Here is a 25,203-nt window from a genome sequence, read left to right as displayed (position 1 = left end):
TTTGTTGTTTGAGGTTGTTTGACCCCTACTAAGCCTTGTAAGGCTCCATTTTGTGCTATTTTGTGTAAGCTCCGAGACCTTGGGGTTTGGGCCTCCTCACCACTGAAATCTTGAGGGATTTCAGAGGTGAGGATTATGCCTTGAGGTCCCAAGAAGGAGAGGGCCACCCCCTCTCCTTGTTGTCCTTGAAAAGGACCATTTTTGGCCTCTTGAGGGAGCACCTAGCTAGGCTTCTTGTTGACCATGCCTTGGCTGTTTTTTGTGCCTATTATGTCATAATATCCCTCTGTTTTTTGTTGGTTTTGGTACACCATGCATGCTTAGCATACCTACCTTGTAATGCCACTTTGTTGCCTTAACATACCTTATGTTGTAAACCCTTGTTCTAGCATGTTTTAGACTTAGCCTTGTGAATCTTTCATGCTTATTTTGCCATGTTTAAGGTCTGTCCATAGTCGGTTGGGTCGACTTCGGCATGCTTAGTATAGTCCCTTTGCATTTTTGGTTTGTTGGCCTTAAGTGTATGAGTGTATAGCATGCATCCTTGCCTTAATTTAGCGGGTTGAGACCATTTTCCATGTTATTTCAGTCCCTTTAGCATGCTTGTATGTTTTCCTTGGATGTCCCTTTGATGTTTTATGAGCTTGTGTTATATGCTCCATGTTTTGGTCAATGTGCATGCCTTTGAATTTGAGCCACTTAGATGCCATCTAGATGCCTCTTGGGTGTTGTCTAGGCCTGCTTTAAACCTATTTTAAGTCCTCTTGGCCTTGTGAGGCTTGGTTGACTTAGTCATGGTTTAAGTCCCCTTGACTTGCTTCAAGTACTTGGGCCATTTGCATGCTAATGTTTAGCCTATCTTGTTTGCTTGGTTTGACACCATGTTCTTGCATGATTTTCAATGCTTACATTGCATGTCATTAGTCCGTGCTTAACCTCTTTTAAGTGTGCTTGAGATTTGTCCCTTTATGCCTAAGTGTTGGAGATCATTTGCATGCATGTTTGCATACCATTAAATCCTTCATTTTGGGCACTTTGGCCACTGTTTTGGGCCTAATTAGAGCTGCCCAAATCATGTTTAAGTCCATCATTTGCTTGCTTGCATGCTTACCTTGCATGTTGTTTGTATGCTTGCATGCACATCTTGCATTCCCATGTTGCATCCCTAGCTAACATGCTTAGGTTGCATTGAACATGCATATCTTGTCCCTTGATTTAATGATAGGGATTGGACCCCTTTGGTTGGTTGGTTTGCATTGCATTTGACATCAAAATGTGCACACTTGGTCCCTTGGGCCATCGCGCATGGAAATGCGCGATTGGTGGTCCGAGAACCAAGGAGCATGTCCCTTTGACTTACTCACATGATAAGGAACATGATTGGTGCATATATGGCTTGAATTGTATTGCCATGCAAAGTCCTGTCCTCTGCTGCTGTCAAACAGGTTCTGCAGGCACTCTCTGCCGATCGACTTCATATAGTGCCGACCGGCAATCTTTCCATGGCCGATGGATGCATTCACAGCCGGTGATCACATGCCACTGTCGGTGGCCATTCTATTCAGCCGGTGGTGTCTCCCAATGTCCAGGGAAGCAATCCTGAGACTTTGGCAGTCTTCAGAGGAGTATAGCAGGGAAAGCAGAGGCAGTGCACTTCCGAGCAGGACCGGGCATGCATTGCATTGGGCTCTCTTCCCGAGGCAGTTTACTGTTTTCCCTAGCTTAGTTTGTTTGTTAACTAATTAGGTAATTTGTAATAATTAATTAGCTAGGTTAGTTAATTCGTTATTCAAATTGTATTATTTATTTGCTCCCTCCGAGCGAGGGCAAATTTGTGATACGTGTGGGTGAGTGTGTGCATGTCTTCCAACCCCCATTTCTTTCTTCCCTTTTATTTACCTGCTTATGATGGTAGATTAGGGCATGTTTAAATTAGCATACCTCATGCTATGCATGCGTGCATCCATACATTCGTCTTGCATGCACTGGGCTCGGTACATCATGCTAACTGCATTTGTACTTCAATTCCAAGTTGAATACGTGCATCAATTGATTGCATTTCACATGCCGTGTTTAGATTAGCCGAGCCTATCTTAATCGCATTCTGTATGTGTTGCATTAGGCACTTTAACATGAACTAGGATCACGCATGTTTGCTAACTAGTTTATTGTTTTGGCACGGAGTACGATGTAAGTATTTACGCTTTAGCATTCTCGCATGCGTGTGAATGTTAACATGATAGCATGCTTACCATGTGGCTAGATGCTTATGTGATAAACTGTTTGAATGCCTGTGGGTGAAGGTTGGATTGTCTGAGTTGGAAACACTCGTTGAAATTCGTGTTTTAGCCTACTTGCGGGTAGCAAATTCCAAAACATTTTTCCAAAACAAACGGATATGCAATGCTTATTTCCAAATTGGGCAATCTAGTCTATACTTGTTTGCTGTGCGCATAACATAGTAATGCTAGGCTAATAAATGGAATAAGAACACATAATTCTTTCAAAACAAGATATCACGGTTAGCAGAGGCCGATCTTCGGATCGGGTGAGAGGGGGTGCTCATAGCTGACCTTCCCCAATCGTACCCAAGTTCCCGAGCCGAGGCAACTTTGGTAATGACGGACACGTGGCCTTTGGCACCGAGTCAGGGTTTCCTAAATTCCCCCATTTAAAAATATTTAGGTGGCGACTCTGTATTTGGCAAAGCAGTCCATGTTTGGCACTTCTTTTCAAAAATCTGTTTCTCAAAATTATTTGCCGGATTTGGACTCTTTGGTTCAGATTAAGAACCGTGACACAAATCGAGTCCGAACTGTAGCGAGGGCCCTCCACGCGGGCGCGTCTACAGCGGTGTTTTCATTTGTATCTGTGCGCTCAAGCGGTAACTATGTTCGCTTGATCACTCTCACTTATTGTATTTTGTCGCTCAAGCAATGTTTTTTTTCGCTCGAGCGGTGTATGTATATATCAGTTCGTGGAAGTCACTTTTTGAGTCATTTTCTTATCTCTCTCTACATTACAAAACCTCAGATTTTCTTCCTCTGTTTGTAGAAACCATATTTAAATCTCAAATATACTATCATTCGTCAGTTTCTACAACATTGTCCTTTGGGGAAGAGGGTAGAGCTTGCCTAAAGCTTCCATTTGATCTAGGCAAAGTTGATTTTTAGCTTCGTCAAATTTCTTCACTCTATCTCTTGCCTTCTCGCTTCAAGCTTGGGATTTCTCCTTACTTTTGTATGGTTTTTAACTTGGTTATTTGCTTTTCTAAACAATATTTTGATTTAAGAATTTATGGATAAAATCTAGGGTTTTGGTTTTGAAATCTAAAGAGGGGTTTTCAAATGGGTTGTTAAAAATGGTTGTGGAATAGAAAATGTGGTTGGGTGGTGATAAAATAGTGGATTTTTATCCTAAAATATGAATATTTGATTTAGTGAAGAGGAAATTGAAATGATGTTGGGTTTTATGAAGTTGGAATGATGATGATGATGGTGGTGGTGGTGGAGTTGGATATGCATTATCACTCCCATCTTGGACTTTTGGAAAGTTTATGTTTATTAGAAATTATCTATCTATTTAGAGATATTTGTTTTGGGCTATCGATGGATGATAGCTATGATTGTTGTAGAAATTGCAAAAGAATTAGGAGAATTGAAACCAATTTCTCATCCATTTGCATTAAGCATTGTTGTATACTTAAACACATTGTAAATGTATATTGTTTTGAGAAAAAAAGGTGAATACCTTAGTGAATCTGGGTAGGGGATGTGGTTGTGGTATTATTATTGGCTTGTGTGTCCTTGGTGAAATTACAGAAACCCACGCGGTTAGGTGTCGAGCCTTTTGGTTAGTACTGGTAAAAATGGCAATTGGTAGAGCTTGTATACCTAGAGATTCCTAGAGCTTGTATCCACTGCCCTATTTTCTGTTGTAAATGAAATAGTTTCAAGAATTGTGATATAAACCTAGCATTGCATGGTTTTGAAAAGAGATATGAAATGTTTTAGCATGAGCATTGCATATACATTCGCCTTATATCTTTGTTAAGATTAATACACTGTGTTAGAGTATCTCTACTGGGTTTTGGTTCACCCTATGTGGAAAACTATTTTCATGTAGTGATGATGTGCCTCCACCAAGGCCATAGCTTGGGAGGACTTGGAGCTAAGAGCTTCTTTTTTGTTATTGTTATAATTATTTTTGTACAAGCTAAGGGCTTAAACTGTATTGAGTTAAAACTCATTTTTGTTGTAACTAAGTATCATCTCTGAAAATTGTAGCCATTAGGGAATTTATTTATTTGTTTAACTTTATTTCATATCTTTAACTTGTGGCACATATTATAGATTCAGAGTTAGGACTTATGAATGTATAATTGCATGTGTTACTTTTTGTACAATAGAATCATATGAATGGAAGGATACTATATTTAGAACTGTATTATTATTTAATGATTGTCATGGGATGAATTATGGTTATTATTTCGTGGCGTTACAACTTGGTATCAAAGCTACCGGGCTTGAACACTTTGGGATCTTGGGATGTGATTTTTACCACAATGGTTTATCTCGCTAGTTAAAATTAGAAATAACTTGGTATGCTATGTGATAACATGCTTATGTGACTAAGTAGATATGAAGTTAAATTTCTAAGATATTAATTGGGTCTATGAGTTTCTAGATGTCCCGTTAGAAGAGTACTTGATCACTGCTATTTCTAATTGGAACTCTGGCAACATCGTGGGACGATCATTATCTAGAAAGGAAGTTCGTTTGTGTTTATGTGACTATGTGCTTATGTGGAGTTAATTAATTGTTGTCCACCATATTAGAACGTGAGTGAATTAGTTTTAGCACATTTGTAAATGTGCTAATCTCTTGTGTTACCTTCATTAGGGTGTCAGGACGTGGATGTGGTGGTGGTAGGCGTGACAAGCCTAGATGGTAGGAGGTGCCATTACCAGATAATATTCCGACACAGGAGGAAGGGGTTAGTTAGGCCAGTATGGCCAAAATAGTTAGTCAGCAGACCATGGGTGCTCTGGGCCGTGAAATGGCCGGAGTTTTGCGGGAATCCATGGACATTCTTAGAGCTGAGAATCAAATCCATGCCCATGTTGCTGAGACAAGGCCGTCTTTTTTGAAGAAGGAGTTCTTTCGGTCTAATTCGTATGAGTTTTTGGGGCATCTAAAGGAGCCACTAAGGCCGAATGAGTGGCTAGAGCAGATGGTGAAGACGTTCGAGATGCTTGGCATTGAGGACGATGGGCTGAGCGTAACCTTGGCATCCTTCCAGTTGAAGAGAGATGCAGGTCAGTAGTAGAAGTACGCGCGTGGGCGCATTAGGGTGACTTGGGAGGCCTTTGTCAGCGCCTTCCAGGACAAGTTTTTGCCTCCCATTGCTAGGGAGAAATTGAGAGAGTAGTTTCTCAAGCTCAAGTAGTTCAAAACACTAGTGGTCGAGTTTGAGGCTGCCCTTACTAGTTTATCGAGGTTTGCACCAGAACTCATGGCGATGGAGGAACACCGTTGCATTGAGTTCAAGAAGAGATTGAGGATTGGGTTTCTTTTCAAAGTGGTTGGGTCCATGATTAGGGACTACAGACGCCTTGTGGAGGTGGTAGCTCATCTTGAGACCGTGGTTCAGTCGGAGGAAGAGCGGATGAGGGACGTCAGGTAGAGGAGTCAGGAGATTCAGGGGGAGACTCAGGACAACAAGAGGCAGAGGGGTTCTACCCCACAGTAGTCCTATGGACCCCAATCTAGATCCACCTTTCTTGTATTGAGTTCTAGGTTAGGGAGAGGTGGTCAGGGTGGATCACTTGTTTCAAGTGTGGCCAGCTGAGCCACAAGTCTTTAGTTTGCCCTCAAAGAGGATGAGGGAACAGTCTGCACTATCTGCAGCTTGTCTTTAGAGCTAGAGTCAGGAGAGTTGGGCAATCGCCTACATGTCATCAATGTAGGTAGTCAGGGCACGTGAGAACATTTTGCCCTCAGTCCAGTGGCACATCTGGTGTGCCTAGTAAGTATCTCCACTTAGGACAGAGTCACCTATTGGTGGTGAGGTTATTTTGGACTAGGGGTGTCAGGGTTGTGAGATAGAGGTTGCCGATCGCCGACATCCTTTCGCTTTTGTGTTGATTGATATGGTGAATTTTGATGTCATTTTGGACATGGATTGGTTGCCATCTTATAGGGTCATTATCGACTGTTAGCGTTAGAGGGTTACGGTGTGTACCTCGAGTGGTGATTGTTTTTATTTTCTGGGGGACCGAGTTGATAGAGCTTTGTTGCCAGTGGATGATTTGCATGGTCAGGGTGAGCTTAGTCTCCTTTTTGGTACTTTCATAGGTGTTGAGAGTGATGTGGTCCGAGTAGAGTTACCGAGGGTCATTACAACAAAACTAAGTTTTTACGGCTTCACATCAACGACATGCAGTAAATGCAAGCCATGGTTTCTCATTTTTATGACTTGACTTGCTTTGTTTGCATGTCGTAAATAATTTCCTAACCACGACGTGTCTATTGCGTAGGTCGTGAATGCTAATAACAATGATTTTTTTATGGCTTGCAATGTTAGCCGTAAATAATAAAACTTTCTATGGCGTGCATATGGTATGTCGTAAATACATCAACTATATACGACACGCGTACACCAGCTGTTAAAAATATTGAATATTTCACGGTGCACAAAAAGCCAGCCGTTAAAAATTGCACTTTCCATGACGCACAAAAATCCAGTCGTTTAAAATATTACACTTTCCACGATGAGCAATTGTTGTCGTGAAAGGGACGACCGAAAAAAAGTAGCGCCAAAATAAAAATTTTGAGCACCAAACACCAAATTTTTTTTTTAAAAAAAAAGAAGAAAGAAAGAAACAATCAAAAGCCCTAACTTTTTAGCCCCAACATAAATCTTAAAAAAAAAAAACTCAAAGTGTTTTTTGTGCAGAGAGGAGGGCGATAAAGAAGAAGAATAGACACTATGATGAATCCTCCATCTTCATTACCATAACTCACCTTTTTTCCTTCACCCCATAACCCTAACCCTAACCCTAACCCTAACTTCTTCTATTCTCATATCCACCACCATCCCTCTTCCATCACCACCACCAACTCAATCACTTCACCACCGCCACCTTCGCCTCTGCCGCAGCCTTCTGATCTCCCAATCGCTCTCTTAGCACTCAAACACCTCATCCACCTCTTCGAAACCACCCTCCACTCCATCTCCACTCTCATCCCCACAACTGCCACCACCATCGCCCTCTGTCCTCGCCCTTTCAATTTTCACCACCGTCTTCTGCCAGAATCCCTTTTTTGCCACTCCTTCTAATGCCCTTATTTCCGTTCCCCTCTTCTCAATCTCGATCCCCTTCTATTCTAATCACTGTGCTACCCCAACACTCTCAAACCCTTCCAACAACTCTTTAATTAGAACCGCTTCCTTCAAACCCTACACGATCCCAACTTCGACCTCTGTTTCTCCCGCAATGATTATTGTGACTTCGGCCCCAATCTCCTCTACTGTAATTACCCCAGCGTAGTTAGCTCTACCGATCGAGATAGTTTGAGCTGAACCTTTGCTCTCCCAGGTATTTTATCGATTCAGTGTGCAAATTTTGTAGGCAGTGATAATGATGAAATTAAGGGGTTTTCTAGGGATTGTGTTAGGCTTCTTTCCTCGGAGTGGTTTGTTAGGAACGAAATCGAGTCGTGGAGGGAATATCCTATTGCCTATTCGTATAGAGTTCTTTGGATCATTTTGTGTTTTTTTATGGCTGAAGAATGTGATTTCCTTAGATGGGTAATTGTGAATTCGCCTTGTTATGATGTTCTGAATGATGTGCCTATGAGGGACCATATTGTTTTACTTTTTTAGCTTTGTTTGAAAGCAATTGTGAGTGAAGCTACTGGTTCAGTAGATTTAGTATTGAATAGAGATGCAAGGGAGTTGAATCTGGCTGCTATATATGAGTTTAAAGTATCCCATTTTGGACCTCAGAGCCTGTCATTAATGTCTCTTTGCTGGCTGATGTATGCGACCGCAATGTTGTTTTTTAAAGCAGTAGGTTCTTGCTACTTTAGAGGGAAGTAGACAACTGTTTTTTTTTGGTTATATGATTAAATTGAATTGGAATTTTACTGTTATTGAGTGAAATTGTTGGATTGTCTGGCGATTATGAATTTGTAATTTTTTTTTTGTATGGAATTAAGCAAAAATTGTTGGGTAATTAGGCGAAATTGAGTGAAAAATTATGTTAAAATTGTAGGGGTTAGTTGATGAATCTGTCGGAATTGTCAATTGTTTGGTAAAATAAGTTGAAATTCAAAAAAAAAAAAAAAAAATTCCCTTTTCTTGGATTCTGAAGGAATATTTTTCGCAAAAAACCCTCCAACTTTTGTTCCATATACTAGTATCACTGAAGTGCCTCTCTCTTCATTACTTTACTCTCTAATACTATGTTTCTTCTCCACCCCCACAGCTTTCCACTGTTGCCACTGTTGTAGATGATGGTTCATATTCATCCCCAGCTTTTCTCCCAAACGAAGGAAGCTTTCGTATACCGCTGTAAAGCTCTCTACTTTTTGCAAATTTTATTGAATTTGAATGATTTAGCAACTTAGAATGTGAGTCTTTGTTTGAAATTGATTTGAGTGTTGATATTAATTTGAATTTAGGTTGAGAAGGTAGATAAGAATGCGAAATTCATAGAGGTTGTTGATTGTGAAGATAAGGAAGAGGATGATTGGCTTCCTCCATCTCCTACGGTTTCAGCTGATACACTGAAACTTAGTGAGGATTCAACTATAAAGGAGTTAAGGTATATTCCCTTTTTTGGTTTCAACTTAATGGGTTAGCTTAGGAATTCATTTTATGTTTTGTGACACCCTTTCCTTCTCCTTCCCTATATATGATATTTAGTTGTTTTGATTGCGTATTTTTGTATCATGCATGTGTATGGTGAAAATTGATTGAATACGAGTAGAGCTTAAAACTTGGTATGATTTTAGCCCTTGTTTACTCTTATTCTGTTCATATGCATTAACTTTGCTGATTTTCTAAAATTCACCCCCCCCAAAAAAAATAAATCATTTTGCTTTGAAATTTTGATATACCCTCTATCAATGAGTTATTGGTATATTCACATTTTTGTAAGATCATGGGATGCGTTTTGAGTTTCGAAAACCTCTTGTCTTTACGGTTGGATCCTACACATTTCTGGGAGTAGCAAGTAACCCTCACTTTGTTTCTATGCCTTACAGAGCGAAACTAGTGCCAAATGTTAGATATATGAGATACCTTTCCATGTACACAAGAATCACTAGAAAATATTAATTATTGAGAGAGTTGTGATCATTTTTCTAAAACGCGACAGGAACAGACCAGTACTGCTTGAACCTATATTTTCACCCCCTTGATGTGATTTTTAGACTTTTCTTCCATCTGATAAAATATCCCTAACTCAAATACCTTTCCAATGGTGGACTTACTAAGTTTGGACATCGTTTGATGCCTCTATTCATTTTTCTAACTCAGCCTACCTGCGTTGGAGTCTGCCAAACTCACTGTTTGAATATACCAGTTTTCTTCCAAAAATGAGTTCTCTATTATAAAGTGATTTTTAGCTCTAGAGTTATTCTTAAAATATCTTCCTAACTTATTAAACTATCTCCAGTAAAAATATCATGATCATTTGACTTCATTCAGTATGAGCTCGTATTTTTCTTTAGAACCGTTCACTGTTAAGAATATGGATAGAACATAGTAAATGGCCTATAGATAAATCTCTGGTTATGTTATGCAACTAATAAAAGAAAATTTGAAATAAAAGTGGACCTGTTCTATGTTGTGTTCAAATTTCAGAACCTAAAAAGATCCTAAATGGTTTACAAATCCATTCTTTTGGCCTGTTATTCTAAAAGAAAAACGCTGAAAATTATTACCTTTGTGTTACTTGTTCTTAAGTGTTCAAAGGCATGATTAAGTGAATTTGTATGAAAAGCATGATTTAAATTATTTTATTTAAATCTATGAGATACATTTTAGTTTATGACACTTGAAACTAATTTTTTGTGTTAAAGTTGTATTTGCATATTCTAGACTTGAAAAGTGTCCTAAGTTGATGGGTTTCCTGACTTTGGGTATATGGTTGCCACATTTTAATTAATCCTATGAAACATTATTGAATAAATTGGAACTTGCTTAAATCTCGAGTAATGTTATTCTTGCATGATATCATGATTTTAAGTGTGATGTTGTTATGTTCTCTTGAGATAAAGAAAATGATTATTTAATAAATTTAGAGTTTCCATGTCGAATATCATAATGAGTAGATTATGACATAATAGAAGGATGATGTAACCATTGTTATGGTATTGAAATGATTATTTAATAAATTTAGAGTTTGCCTTGTTGATTCCTTCATTTGGGATCAATTTTCTGGTAGTGTTTCACCCCTGAAGCTTCATAATTGATTTTACAATGTGTTAATTTGTTCCTCCATTAACTGAAATGCTTCAAGTTTACTTCTTGTCACCAATACAAATCTTATACAAGTGTATATTTTGTGTCTTTCATTGTGTTTGAATTAATTGAGATGTCATCTGATGTGCAGAAGAGGCAAACTACTCTATTCTCAGCTACCCAGACTAAGAAGGTATTTCTATACAAGCTTTTATCAATATCTTTGAATTCTTTTCTTTATAGAAACTCTCACAGTGAATAAAATTCTGATAAGATTTTCCTAATTTTGTTGCTTGAACATCGTAAGTGTTTCCAACACCAAAATTATAAATTCCGTGTTTACGGAAGCTTAAGAATAAATATCTATAAATATTCAGGTTAAGGATCTTGCTTGGTTATCGTTTCAGACAACTCTTGTCTCTATGGGTGGAAGAAGGTAAATTAATCATTGGAAGTTATTTAGTGTGTTGTGATTTTCTTTAGTACCAGCTGCTAGAACCTGATAAGATGTCTGCTATTATAGGTCACTAATGAAGGGCTCCAACAAGGATATTGTGTTGTACCAAGTGCCAAAAGATTTATTCTTTTGTATTACTTCTGGAAGAGGAATCTCTCAAAGAAAGTGATGGTTTTCTTCTCTTCATGTAACTTAGTCAAGTTCCACTCTGAACTTCTCAAATGCATTCATGTAGATTGCTTTGATATCCATGGAAAGCGAAAGCAGTAGAAACGTTCATCCGCTTTTTTTGACTTCTGCAAAGCAGAGAAAGGCATCTTATTATGTACTGATGTTGCTGCTTGGGGTCTTGATATTCCTTCAGTGGTATGTTACTTTCCTTTGCTTGTTGGTCTTGAATATAGTATGCTAGCAATGATAGTCCTCAACCCCGAACAAAAAAAAACAATAAGGAAGGGATTTATAGCAGCATTTTTCAAACAAACAAACTTTTATTTGATGGGAATGGAGTTGATGAGTGCACATGGGAATACTTGCTTCTTTCAAGCTTTTATAAAATATTGCTTTGTCTTGATATATAGCTAACTTTTAGATAGAAAGACATGTCACAAAGTTTTTTAAAAAATATTAATTAAAAGATAGAATACTTGTAGCTTATATTAAAGTTCATGGAGAAGGAAAATGGAGAAACATCCCAAAGAGAGCTGGCACTTTTTTTTTTTTTTTCCCTTTATGTTTTCTTCTACTCATTCTTCACTTAGATCTCTAATTTTGCTCTTTTTATTTATTTATTTATTTTTTTGTTTTGATAAATGCAGGTTTGAAGCAATGTGGTAAGAGTTCCAAGCTTAGATGGTTGAATTATCTTAGACCAGACATCAAAAGAGGCAACATATCCCTACTGCAACAAAAAAACATTTTTAATAACATTTTTTAATCGTATTCTTCTTAAAATGTTATCAAATATAATGCATTTAGCATCAGATGACATGAGTGTTTTTTTTCCAATGAATTCATATTTTATTGGCAAATGGTTTAGTTGCTCCAGCTATTGCCGTGGGTTTAGGTGCCTTAGCACATACATTGGGCACCCTTGTCCCTATGATAGGAGCAAGTGGGTTTGCTGAAGCTGCAAATGCTATAAGAACCGTTACCAGTAGGTTTAGATAATCTTAAAATAGTTTTGGATATGTTTATATACATTGTTTTGGATGGTTTAAACTTTTTGGACAATTTAGAACTTAAGGATATAGTTTTCGAATGTTTGGAATGTATAGACAATTGTTGAATGTTCATAATTTATGGATATAGTTTCTTTTTGATGCTTCAAACAATATTTTGGTGGTTGATTGACGTTTTGTGAGGCTCATTTGTAATGTTTATTAGATTGTACAAAATTGGTCAAATAAAACCTCCTGAATTAAAAAACAAATAAAAATTTGCATATTCTACAGCAGGCATAATAAGTCGTCATATTACATATTTTACGATGTGCAAGGAGAGTTGTGATTTGTTCCAAGAATTAACGGTGTGCAAAAGTAGTTGCAAAAAAATCAAACACGACACACAAGATCCATTGTTAAAGGGTTTTTTACGGCGTACTATGACATGCCGTTGAAAGTGAGTGACTTTCGATGACTGGTCATAATATGATGTTATCTTGTGCGTCGTAGAATCGTATCCACGGTGTGCATTTAGCGCTATAAAATCCTTTTTTGTTGTAGTCCCTAAGATCTTACTAATTTATGACGTCACCGTGAGATCCAGTTCTCTATTGATTTAGTCTTTGTCACATCACTGATTTCTATGGCACCATATAGATTTGTACCCGCCGAGTTGAGTGAGTTGAAGATTCAACTCCAAGAATTGTTAGATAAGGGCTTTATCCACTCTAGTACTTCGCATTGGGGAGCACTGGCTCTTTTTGCCAAGAAGAATGATGGCATATTGTGACTTTGTATTGATTATCAAAAGCTGAATTAGGTAACTGTTAAGAACAAGTACCCATTGCCTCGTATAGATGACTTGTTTGACCCATTGAAGGGATCTTGTTGCTTTTCTAAAATAGACTTGAGATTGGGTTATCATGAGTTGAGAGTGAAGGAAGAGGATATCCAGAAAATGGCATTCCGTACGTGGTATGACCATTATGAGTTCCTAGTGACGCCTTTTGGGTTGACCAACGCACTGGCTTTGTTTATGGATTATATGAATCAAATCTTTCGTGAGTTCCTATACCATTTTGCGGTTGTCTTCGTTGACAACATTTTAATCTATTCATCCTCTAAGGAGGAACACGAGGAACACTTGTGGGTTGTGCTTGAGTTGCTTAGAGCCCACAGATTGTATGATAAGTCCAAGAAGTGTGAGTTCTGGTTGAATGAGGTGAAATTCTTAGGCCATGTGGTATTCGGGGAAGGGGTGACTGTAGATTCTTTTAAGATAGAGACAGTGCAAGATTAGAAATAACCTAAGAATGCCTTTGAAATCCAAAGTTTCTTGGGGTTAGCCGGGTATTACCATTATTTTGTAAAGAATTTCTCTAGATTGGCCTCACATTTGACTAGATTGACGCGAAAGGGAATCAAATTTGTGAGAAGTCATTTCAAGAGCTTAAGGCTAGACTTACCAATGCTCCAGTGTTGATTATTTCAGATGGGGGTTTGGGCTATTTAGTGTATTGTGATGGGTCTCGGGAAGGTTTGGGTTGCGTCTTGATACAAGAGGGGAAGGTAGTAGCTTATGGCTCATGACAGTTGCAAACACATGAGAGAAAGTACCTTACTCACGACTTAGAACTAGCAGTAGTGATTTTTGCTTTAAAAGAACTAGCAGAAATTATCTTTATGGAGAGAGATTTGAGGTCTTTTCCGATCACAAGAGTCTGAAGTATCTATTTTCACAGAAAGATTTGAATCTAAGACAGTAGAGGTGGATGGAGTTTACGGTGGATTACGACTTTGAGTTGCACTATCATCCGAGAAAGGCCAATGTAGTGGCCGACGCCTTGAGTAGGAAGTCCATTAGCAGGGTAGCTAGTATTGCCATCTGGGAATGGGAGATGTTGTGTGCTCTTGGTGAGTTTGACTTGCATCTTGGAGAGTCCGTTGAGTCAGTAGCTTTGTTTACTATGGTTGCACAACCTACACTTACGAGCCGAGTTATAGAAGCACAACGTGGGTGATCATGAGGTAGAGTCTATCAGAGAGAAGATATCTAGTGGGAAGGTAAAGAAGGGATTTAACATGTACTTTGACTCAACTGTAGACACCCCATTTTTGATCGACCTCAAGACTTAGACGTCATCATTTGTGCGCTCGATGACTGTGTTTTTTTGTGCTCGTTTTGAGTGTTCGAAGTTCTCGGGGGAACGCCTTGTCTTTGAGCCTCTAAACCTTATTTGTTTTGTGCCTGTTTTTGGACCAAACCTTGGTACCTCATGCAGGGAGGGGGGAAGGGCCTTGTCAGCCACTTTTCCCCTTTGTCGGCCACTTGAAGTGGTTGGTCGGCTAGGCGAGGTGGCCGGTCGGCCACCTAAAGTGGCCGACGACCATTTTTCTCATTTTTCAGATATTTTCTTTGCCAGTTGTGCCAGCTATTGATCACTAAATGCCATCTCCATACACTTGTATGGAGGGATGAATGCAAGCCTTTGGCTTGCATTTCTATATAATGGGGGGTCTCTACACCATTTGAGGGGTTGGATATTTTTGTGAGCAAATTTCCTCTCTCTCTCTCCTTATTTTGTGCTTGAAAGTGAGAATTCTCTACATATTTGCATACAACCCCTTAACCAAATTGGACCACCTTGGAGCCGAGGCATCTTGGAACTTATTTGGGGTTGTTGAAGTGTCATTTGAGCCTAGAAAGTGGCTGTTTAAGTGTTGTGCTTCAAAGGTATTAGACTTACCTCATTTAAGCTCTTTGTGTATGCTGTCTTGCCATCTTTTCATGCTATTTTGAGCCGAGTTCTTGTTTACAAAAAGTTTTGATTGTTGGCCCTAAACATGTTGGTTTGAAGCCATTTTGTGCTAAGGGGTTGTCTCCCCCTTTTTGTTGTACATTTGTATGAGCCTTTGCATCATCTTTTAGCATGTTAAAGTCAAACCTTTTGGCCCTTTAAACCACTGAAATTTAGAGTTATTTCAGTGGTAAAAAGTAGTTTTGAAGTCCAAAAATGGAGGGGGTAGCCTCCCCTCCTTGTGTCTCTCTTCTATGCCTAGTTAGCATTACATATTAGCATGATTTTGTGGCTTAACTTAGCTTAATCTCAGCATGTTTTAGGCTCTATTTTGGCATGTTTCAACTCTTTTTTGGGTTGGTTAGTGCACTTGTTGCTTGCTTTTTGTACTTGTAATGCAATTGTGCTTACTAGTCTAGCATGCCTAATGAGTTAGCCTATTATTTTAGCTTGTGCTAACTTAGCTTCAGCTTGTTTTAGCTATTATTTTGACCTACTTTAACCCTGTTTTGGGTTGGTTAAGTCCTTTGAGGCTTGTTTTGCATGGCTGTAGTGTAATGGTCTTCACTAGCTCATTATTTTTAAGGCTTTAAGCATGAAGTGTTTGAGTTGCTTGCATGTTATAGCATCATTTTGCATGTAATCTTAGCATTATAGCTCTATCACATGCTCATTCATTTCACTCTTTCATTGCTTTTGAGAGTTGTGCCTTGAGTCTTGTTTGCAAGCTAACATGTGAGCATGTTTTTCTAGCATTTTGTGCCTCAATCTCTGCAAGTTTTAGCCACTGTTTTGGCATGTTTTAACTCTATTTTCAGTTGGTTTGGCCCTTTAAGGCTTGTATTGTATGGTTGTGGTGCAAAATCCTTCACTAGCTTAATGAGTTAGGCTCTTAAACGTCACTTGCATGTGTTGCTTGCATGATTTAGTGTCTTTTTGCATGCCATTTCAGCACTGAAATGTTTGCAACCTCCCTCTATTCTTCACTTTTTACTTTTTTTTGAAAGTGGCCTTGAGCCCCTTGTTGGATTGAGTGTGGAATTGAGGCTCTCATGCCTAAGGGTTTTATTCCTTTCTTGAGGGTTTCTACTAGCCAACAACATGAGGTCTCTTTCCTGCTCAAGGTACTTGTGGCTTAAGCCCTCTTTACAATTAGAGGACTCTCACTTTGGACTTAATCGATTAAAGGACTAATCGGTAATGTAAAATGTGTAAACAAAATGAACCAAGTAAAACTTGCGCAAGATAAACATATTTGTGTTGCATTGCATGTGTTTGGATCGGACGTTAATCCAAACACAAGAAAAATGGGACGTTTCATACTCAAAGTGATGAAACATGTCATTTCTCTTGGTCACTGTCACCCTTGATCATGCATGATAGGGTGGTGGTTGTTTTGGTCTTGTTTGTGCATTCATTAAGCTTATACAAGCTTGGTTTTCTAGCCATCATGCATTGAAAATGCTTGATTGGTAGCTTGAGAGTTAAGAACTACACTCATTTGAGCTTGAGAGATGATAAGGAGTGTAGCAGTATACACATTCCTTGAAAATGCTTTGTTTTGCCTCTGTTTGCTCTTTGTTGCAGCAAAAACAGATGTCCAAAAAAAGGGGTGTCGACTGGCCACCTGAAGTAGCCGACTGGCCACTTAAAGTAGCCGACTGGCCAGTTAAGGTGGCCGACAGCCACTTTTTGTAGCGGACCGGCCACCAGTCAATTTTTGTGCAAAAGTGTTCCTGTGTTGGAGCAGAGGCAGTCTGGAAGTTGGTATAGCTTTCAGAGATCAAATGAGTGCAAATAGAGGCAACCGACGACAAGGCGATGGATTTTCGGGAGGAAGCTAACCGAGCATGCATGCATCCCTCGTCCCTCAAGGCTGTTTAAATTGCTTTACTAGTTAGTTAGTGTAGCTAATCATTCAATTCTTTTTGTAATATTTTAATTAGCTTAGCATATCTAGTTATTCAATTGTGTTGTAATAATTAATTAGCTAGAATAGTTAATTAGTTTTGTAATAGTTAGCTTAGCTTAGTGTAGCTTAGCTTATTTTATTCGGACCCTCCTTCGAGAGGGCATAATGTTGTAATAAGTGTGCGTGCGTGTGCGCATGTCTTCCAATCCCACGTCTTTCTCCCTTTTTCTTAACCGCTTTCGATGGTTAGTTTAGGGACATTTTCAATTAGCATACCTTATGCTTGCATGTTTGCATTATTCATTTGTCTTGCATGCACCGAGGCTCAGCACATCATTTAAATTGCATCGCAATTTCAATACACTTATTTGAATACGTGTTTAACAACATGTTATCAAATCAAATCATATGCCATATTAGTAGCCGAGCCTATTAATTTCATATTGCACGTGTTACATTAGGCATTTTGTATAGTTAGGATCATGCATATTTCTAACTAGTTTTTGTTTTGGCTCGAAGTACTCGGTGAGTTTTATGCTTTAACATACTTGCATGAGTGCGATTGCCATATTGCCATTTTTCGGATGCTTACCATGAGGCTATTTGCTTAAATGATTAACAGCATGAATGCCTGTGGATGAAGGCTTTGTTGCTTGAATTGGGACAATTTAACGAATGTGTGTTTTAAGCCCACTTTGCGAAGTGGCAAATCATGTTTTAAGCCCATCATGTTCGATGGCAAATCCACGTTTTAGCCCACTTGAGGGTGGCAAATTCAAACCATTTTCGAAAGCAAACATGAGTTGAATTGTTCCAAGTCTTGCGACTTAGTCTATACTTGCTTGTGCACGTCACGTTGTAAAGTTATCTAAATAATCATAATAAGAACACACGAGGTTTATAAAATAACATATCATGATTAGTAAAGGTCGATCTTTTGATCGGGCGAGCGGGGGTGCTCATTTCAAGACCTACCCCTCTCATACCCAAGTTCTCTAGTCGAGGCAACTTTGGTGATGACGGACACATGGACTTTGGCATGAGTTAGGATTTTCTAAATTTTTCAAAATAAAATATTTAGGTGGCGACTCTGTAATCTAGCAAAGCAGTCTAGTTTTGGCATTATTTGATTTAAAATCAATTTTCCAAAATGATTTTCCGGATTGTACTCTTTGGTGTTTATCAGTCTCACATTGCACTTTATGAGATTAGATTCAGAACCGTGACAGGAGTCCGAACTGTAGGACCAATTCGAGCTCTTTGAAAGGGGGCGCGAGAAAGTCGAGCTACAGTTTCTGGTGACTTTGTTGGGGATTTAGAGAACTTGACTCGAACTCAGGATATGTTATTTTATTTACACTTATGTGTTTTCTTGCATTGCATTTGCATTGGTGCGCCTAAGTCACAGTGTTTACCATCTGCTATTCCTGAACGGTTTGCCAGAGGCTTGCTTGGAAAAGCTTGCCATAAGGCTGACCGGTTATGGGCTTTGCCACGATGGGAACACAAACCTTAGATCTGGACTACTGCTGTATCGTTTGATCCTCCTTTCACTTTTCGGTGTTAGGAGCAAGAGGTATATTAGGTGGTCTTGCTGAGGCACCCTTTTTTGACCATTTGACTTAGTTGCATATCGGGAACCATAGAGACTATTCCAAACTAGGACAGGTTGCTCATCCAAATGTAGGATTGTATGAAACCACATGCGTGCATAGCGAACCTCTAGTTCCTGACGAAACTAGGACGGGGAAACCCTACCCCACCATAGGGGTGTTTTGGCTCTCACTTACTTGATATGTGCTGTTAGGGTGTGTCTCTACAGGAATATATGTATCAGTTGCAAGTCTGGATATCAGTTTGAGGATATCAGTTTCGAGGCAGAAAATTTGGGGGTAGAAATCAGTATTTGAGTACAGATTGTCCAACTTATGATTTCAACTGTGTGTTGTCTCTATCTAAGCCGAGGTGTTGTGCGTTTGCTGATTGTTGTTTCCTTTTTGCTTTATTTTTCTTTTTGCAAGGTAGTATTTCACAATTGCTTCCGACGAGACAGATACTCCTCGAGCACTCTAGACCAGAGTTAGGAGGATTTACTGATCTGAGGATCTTATTGGAGGACAACCAGTGTTTACTTCACTACCCCCAGTTACGAGATGGAGGACAGTCAGGCATAGATCACCGGTTCAATAGTCGCCAATTCAGCGGTCACTATCTACGTCAACTGTGCGCAGTTGAGTTCAGTTTTTTGCTTCCATCTCAAAAAGGGAATATACACCGGTTTTGATAGATCGGCACCCCTCAGACAGTATGGAGAATATGATGCGTCAACTTTAACAAACTATCGAGGCCATGCAGCGGGACGCTGCTCGCCAAGCGAAAGTTACAGCTCGCTAAATAGAGGTTGTAGCCCACCAAGCTGAACTGATTGCTAGGCTTCAACAGCAACAGTAACAATAACCGCAACAAGCAGTAGCTTCCGTTTTGCATCCACCCCTAGTTAGGGTGTCAATACCCGGGGATACAGCTAATGTCCAGGAGAATGCGGACATTCTAGCAGGGCCAGTCCCACCACAGAGTTCAGACACACTGTGTCTTCTATTTTCCATTTCGATTCCGGTGTCAGTTTGGACGTGACGAAACTTGCCCAGAAGAGGGGGTAGAGTACCTACTTTGGCATCTAAAGCTTCCACAAGCTCTGGGAGGGGCCACAGGAACACCTGACTCAACTATGCCCCAAGTTTATTGCTTTAATCTGTACTTTCAAGTTTTCCTTTTGAATGTAATAAAAAGCAACTTCGATTTGTGTCAAGAGTCGGAGAACTCTATATTGAAATCAATGAAATTGAAGGTTGTGGGTACTAAAAATTTTCCTTCTGGTCTAAAAATGGTCTAAGTTGTAAAAAGATTAATTTGAACAAAATCAACTTTTATTAAAACTTTTCGAAACCATTTTTGATAAGGATCACAACTGGACACACCCAGAATCTATCCTTGAGATGCACAACCGCAAATCCAATAACTGGAAAGTTGCCCCTCGTCTGAATAGCACTGCACGGTAACCAGCTCTAATAGTAAAGATCATAACCGAACTCTTGGATGCAGAAAAGATAAAGATGACCAGAACAATCACATGGACACAGTTGATTTGGAAGTGTTTATGGCTGGACTTTAGAATGAAGTTGTCTACGTATCTCGAAGATGGGAATCAAGACTTATGTAGTTCGGTTCGGATTCACTCGGGTATTAACACTCGCCTTTTGCGCTCTAATTGCCAACGCCGCCCTTTCTGGGTTTTCAACCTTGCGAGCTCAGTTTTTTTTTTTTTTTTTTTTTCCCAATTTTTTGTGCTCTAATTTTTGCCTAGGTCACCCTTTCGGGTTTTCGGCCTAGCAAGCCACTCAAGGGTAGTATTTCTTCAACTTGTCCATGTTGACTGGTTGGGAGAATGCAAGGCCATCTAAGTCCATAAGAATGACAGCTTTACCTGACCAGATAGATTTGATGATATAAGGACCAGTCTAATTAGGTCTGAACTTTCCCCTAGGGTTGTGGATGGGAGCTCGGTTGTCTTTGAGCACCAAATCCTCTTCATTCAGATTCCTGGACTTAACTTTCTTGTTGAAAGCCCTGGCAATCCTTCGTTGATAGCCTTGGACGTGGTACAGTGCTTTCAGCCTCCTTTTGTCGAACAACATTAGTTCCTCGAACTTGCTCTGCTGCCAATCCGCTTCTGCTATCTGGCACTCATCCATAACCCACAGCGATGGAACCACAACTTGAACTGCAGAACAGCCTCCATCCCATAAACCAGAGAATACGGGGTTGCCTCAGTAGAAGTTCGAATTGATGTTCTATAGCCCCAAAGAGCAAATGACAGCTTATCTGGCTAGTCCTTGTAGGTTTCCACCATCTTCTGTAGAATGTGCTTGATATTCTTGTTGGTGGCCTCAACAGCTCCGTTGGTTTGTGGCCGATATATGGATGACTTATGAAAAGCCACGTTGTATTTCTCCAACAAGTCGATCACCTCTTTCTTGAAGTGGGAACCATTGTCCGAGATGATCTCATTTGGGACCCCATAGCGACAAATGATATTATTCCTGATGAACTTGGCTACATGTGACGCTTTTAGCACTGTGTAGGATTAGGCCTCGACCCACTTTGTAAAGTAGTCTATTGCCACTAGGATGTACTCATGCCCGTTTGACCCCTTCGGAGTAACTGCCCCAATAACATCAATTCCCCAGACGGAAAACGACCATGGTGAAGTCATGTTGTATAGCTTCGATTGTGGGATGTTCATGTGATTTGCATGGATCTGGTATTTGTGGCATCGCCGAACAAAACTGATACAATCCTCCTCCATGGTTGACCAGTAATAACCCTGTCTGAGAATCTTCCGAGCCAGCATCACTCCGTTCATGTGCGATCCGCACTCTCCTCCGTGGATGGCCTCCATTAGACGCTTCAACTCTTCTTCATCAACACACAGTTTAAGCATTCCCAGATGGCCCCGTTTGTACAATTTACCTCCGCAGATGATAAACTGCGCAGCCATTCGCCGTATTGCCCTTTTATCTTTGGCATTTGCCCCTAGTGGATAAGCCTCATTTTCCAAGAAGTTCCAGATGTCAATGTACCAGGGGTTCTGATCTTGTACTTCATCTATTGCGGCGATTAACTTATAAGCCGGCCCATACCTCTGTTCAATAATGATCGGACGCATCCGACTCCAAAAGGGATGTCTATCATGGAAGATAGAGTTGATAAAGCGTCAACGAACCTGTTGCTCTCTCTTAACAGATGCGTGAAGGTTAGCTTCTCAAACTTAGGAATCATGTCACGCCCCAAACCCGCCCCTAAAAGTTTGGGCATGACCTATTCGGAAACGAACATTAAATCTGATATACATATCATATAGGGCTTGAACAGAAGCATTTAAAATCAAATAATAACATATAATATCCATTGAGCTATCACTACTATACCAAGATCACAAATAGACACATAAGGCAGATAAACATACAGTGACGAGCATATGAAAATTTAGCTATGTACATATACATTTACAGACTTAGCCCCCAAAATTGGGCGTAACACAAACATTGAAAGATAAAAAGGATCACATTAATCTCAACCTTAGTCAGACACACTGGATACAAAACCAAAGCTTAGCAAAGCTCCACGAAATGAGCGGCCCTCATCTAAGTGCCTCGACACTCAGGGTTGACAAAAGAGGAATAGAGGCCACGGGTTAAGATTGACCTCCAGGTTAAGTGCCTATAGAAACAGACATAACAAAATGTGAGCCAAGCTCAGTGAATAATAGTACATAAACAATTCAATGCTCAACTTGAATTATAATACATATCAATGCATATATATATAAAGAGGTCATATGGTTAATTTGATTTTGTACCAATTCAAAACGGCCTTGGGCTCAATCTTAAATAGAGTGGCTTTAAGCCCTTAATAGAGTGGCATGAAGCCCTGAAACAAAACGACATTAAGCCCTTAAACAGAACAGCATTAAGCGCTTATACATGCATATATGAACTCAAGAGGTGGCTCGCACGGATTCTAGAGGTGACTCGCATGGTAGCACTTAGTTCCGTGCAGCACTTTGTTTCATATTAACAGATCATATAGAATGGCCATAGGCCCAGATGTCACAAATTGGCCATAGGCCTCACAGATGTTACAGAACGGCTATAAGCCTCATAACTTGCACAGAACGGCCATAAGCCTCATAACTTGCACAGAACGGCCATAGGGCTCATAACTTGCACAGAACGGCCATAGGCCTCACAGATGGGTTTAAGCCCAGTTTAGGTATGTATGGACTCAAGAGGTGGCTTGCACAGATTCTAGAGGTGGCTCGCATTGCAGCACTTAGTTCCGTACAGCACTTTGTTCCATACTAGAAATCATTAGGTCTTAAAGACCGAACCATCCATATTATGTCATAGCATAGCATAACCGGAACAGAAAAACAAAAATGAAGTCATACATATTCTTAATTATGCTTAAATCATAAACAGAAATCAGAGTTCATACTTGATTATACATGGTACATCCAATAGCGCTAACAAATCAATATAAAGCATACTTGTTAGTTCCATAACGGAACCTCCGGTACCGGAAACTTGTAACATACTTGAACCACAGTATTATTACCCCCGGGTAAGGGCCTTGTGCTAAGGATGCCATGAATACTTTTATATATATACGAACAATCATTCATTAATTCAAAACGTAACATATCATAAACTAGAGCATTGCTTATCATATCATGTCATTACAGTATGTTTGACAAAGACAGAACAATTCACATTCTAACGTGGGTTACATAATGATGTTAAACCTTTGCATTCATGTCGTAGATTCTAAACGACCTTGGGTCCATACGTAATACAACAGAAATCTTGGATTCACACAGATACATTGTTCAAGGATGAACATAAGTTCCATTAATTCTTTAAGAAGAAGTAACGTAGTATGCTGATGAATAACAGAGAGTTAATATTCGTTATTGACAGAACAAAAGGATTCCAAAGTCATACCAATGTACGCAAATCTTTCAACGTTCATACAAGTTCACATTGATTTCCAATCGTCCTAAATGTTCGTGTAACACTTACGAAGAACAGAGCGTTAGTGACAATAATTATCAACGGTAAATAAAATATACATTTCCATACTACTACTCACAGAGTGATGGCGGAGCATTACTTCCTCACGGGGTATGTCCTGTACACATATATAACTTATTCATTAGTTCTCTCTTTCCTTCTTAATTCATTTTTTGGTTCATTTCACTTTGAATGAATTTACAGATACTAAAATGGCATTAAATACAAATTTTACAAATACTAGAGAGTCAAGCACATAAAATGGAGCAAACAAATTTTTCTGGCATGGGCCGCACGTGCGGGTGTGAGCCCCGCATGTGCGGCAGTTGGTCCCGCACGTGCGGCAGTGATGCCCGCACGTGCCTTTTAGACAGTAACAAAGTCCCAAATTTTTGCCATTTGCCGCACGTGCGGCAGTGACCCCCGCATGTGCGGCGATTCTGCCCAGCCAGATCCGAAAATTCAAGCAAAACCTCAACTTTTGGTGAACATTAACAAGGCTCAAATTCGCTTCCTTAATTGATAGAACATGGTCTAAAACTCATGTTAATAGGATCACACTCATCAATATAGATATAAACTAACTCTTTCATTCTTCAATATAACTTAATTTTCTTTTGCATTCAACATCACATATATATATATTAGGTAAGTTCTTCATGATCCTCATGAGAAAGTAAGGAATAAAAGATAGTTTCTCCACATGTGTGCATAATCAACTTAGTTCAAAATCATCCAATTGATAAAACATGATCCAAGTCTAGCAATAATTACACCTGAGGTTCAATTCCAAGTCCTAGGTTACACAATTATGACGGAATTACACTCAAATTCAAGAGAGGAGCTAGAGGAGATAAATAAACTTACTTGTGAGCTTAGATCTTTCAAATTCTCTCTAGGTTATTTAATCTTTAATCTTTGTTGAAGTTCCCTTCTAGCTTTTCTCTCTACTTCCTCTATCCTCTCCTAGGAAATTTGTACGCTAGGTTTTCTTAAGTCAAATGGTTAAGAAAACACACACACACACACACACACATATATATATATATAAGAAGTGAATAGGACAAAAATTAATCGTTTAATCATCCTAAATTGAACTTTCACAGCAAGGCTTATTATTACTTAAAAATTATGCTGATTTCAAATATAAAATCATTTTTGGATTATCAAGTTTCTAAGGCCCTCAATTTCTGATTCAATATTCTAAACATGACAGATACTTTTCTTATTAAATAGATACGGGTTTCAAATCATAAGATCCACGGGTTTAAACTTATTTTCTCATGAAGTTTCACATTATGCATTTGAAAGCACAAAATAAGGGACTAAAAATATATCAGAATCACATAAGAGGGTCGGGTTATTACACTCTCCCCCCCTTAAATAAGTTTGGTCCCTCAAACTTGTTTTACCATGTAACAGATTAGAAATCCCAGTCTCACATCATTGGCCAATCCTGTGATAGATGCTCATGTAATTTCTCAGTGCGAATAGTTCACAGGTTAATTTGATATTTATCAAAATTATTCCACAGTTCTCGACATAATCAACAAATTCCATAGCAACAATTTTCAAATAGAGAAACATGCCATTCTCAAATACAGAAACATAATTTATAATTCATAATTCCCACAGCATAATTACAGTCCATAGGCAACTCTCATTAAAAGGTACATGTTCCAATTTGCCCAGTTAAGTAATTCCTTAGGTAAATCATATATTACAACTTATTCAGAAGTAAATCATCAATTAAGACTATGTAATATGA

General features: G+C 39.2%; 1 long non-coding RNA gene across 2 annotated transcripts; it reads left to right on the top strand.

Moving 5' to 3' along the window:
- The first annotated feature begins 6,883 nt into the window (after positions 1-6,883).
- Positions 6,884-12,190, top strand: LOC114307203 (uncharacterized). 2 transcript variants are annotated; one of them, XR_014334665.1, is made up of 7 exons: positions 6,884-7,600; positions 8,492-8,577; positions 8,688-8,830; positions 10,625-10,666; positions 10,851-10,909; positions 10,997-11,296; positions 11,749-12,190. It is a non-coding gene; the product is annotated as an uncharacterized LOC114307203 (long non-coding RNA). The 2 variants fall into 2 exon arrangements; XR_003645021.2 differs by having other exon boundaries at positions 10,781-10,909.
- The last annotated feature ends 13,013 nt before the right edge of the window (positions 12,191-25,203 follow it).

The sequence above is a fragment of the Camellia sinensis genome, chromosome 7 (assembly GCF_055761805.1).
Source record: "Camellia sinensis isolate YWXY chromosome 7, ASM5576180v1, whole genome shotgun sequence".
Classification (NCBI taxonomy): Eukaryota; Viridiplantae; Streptophyta; class Magnoliopsida; order Ericales; family Theaceae; genus Camellia; species Camellia sinensis.
This window is presented reverse-complemented; position numbering and strand designations above follow the sequence as displayed.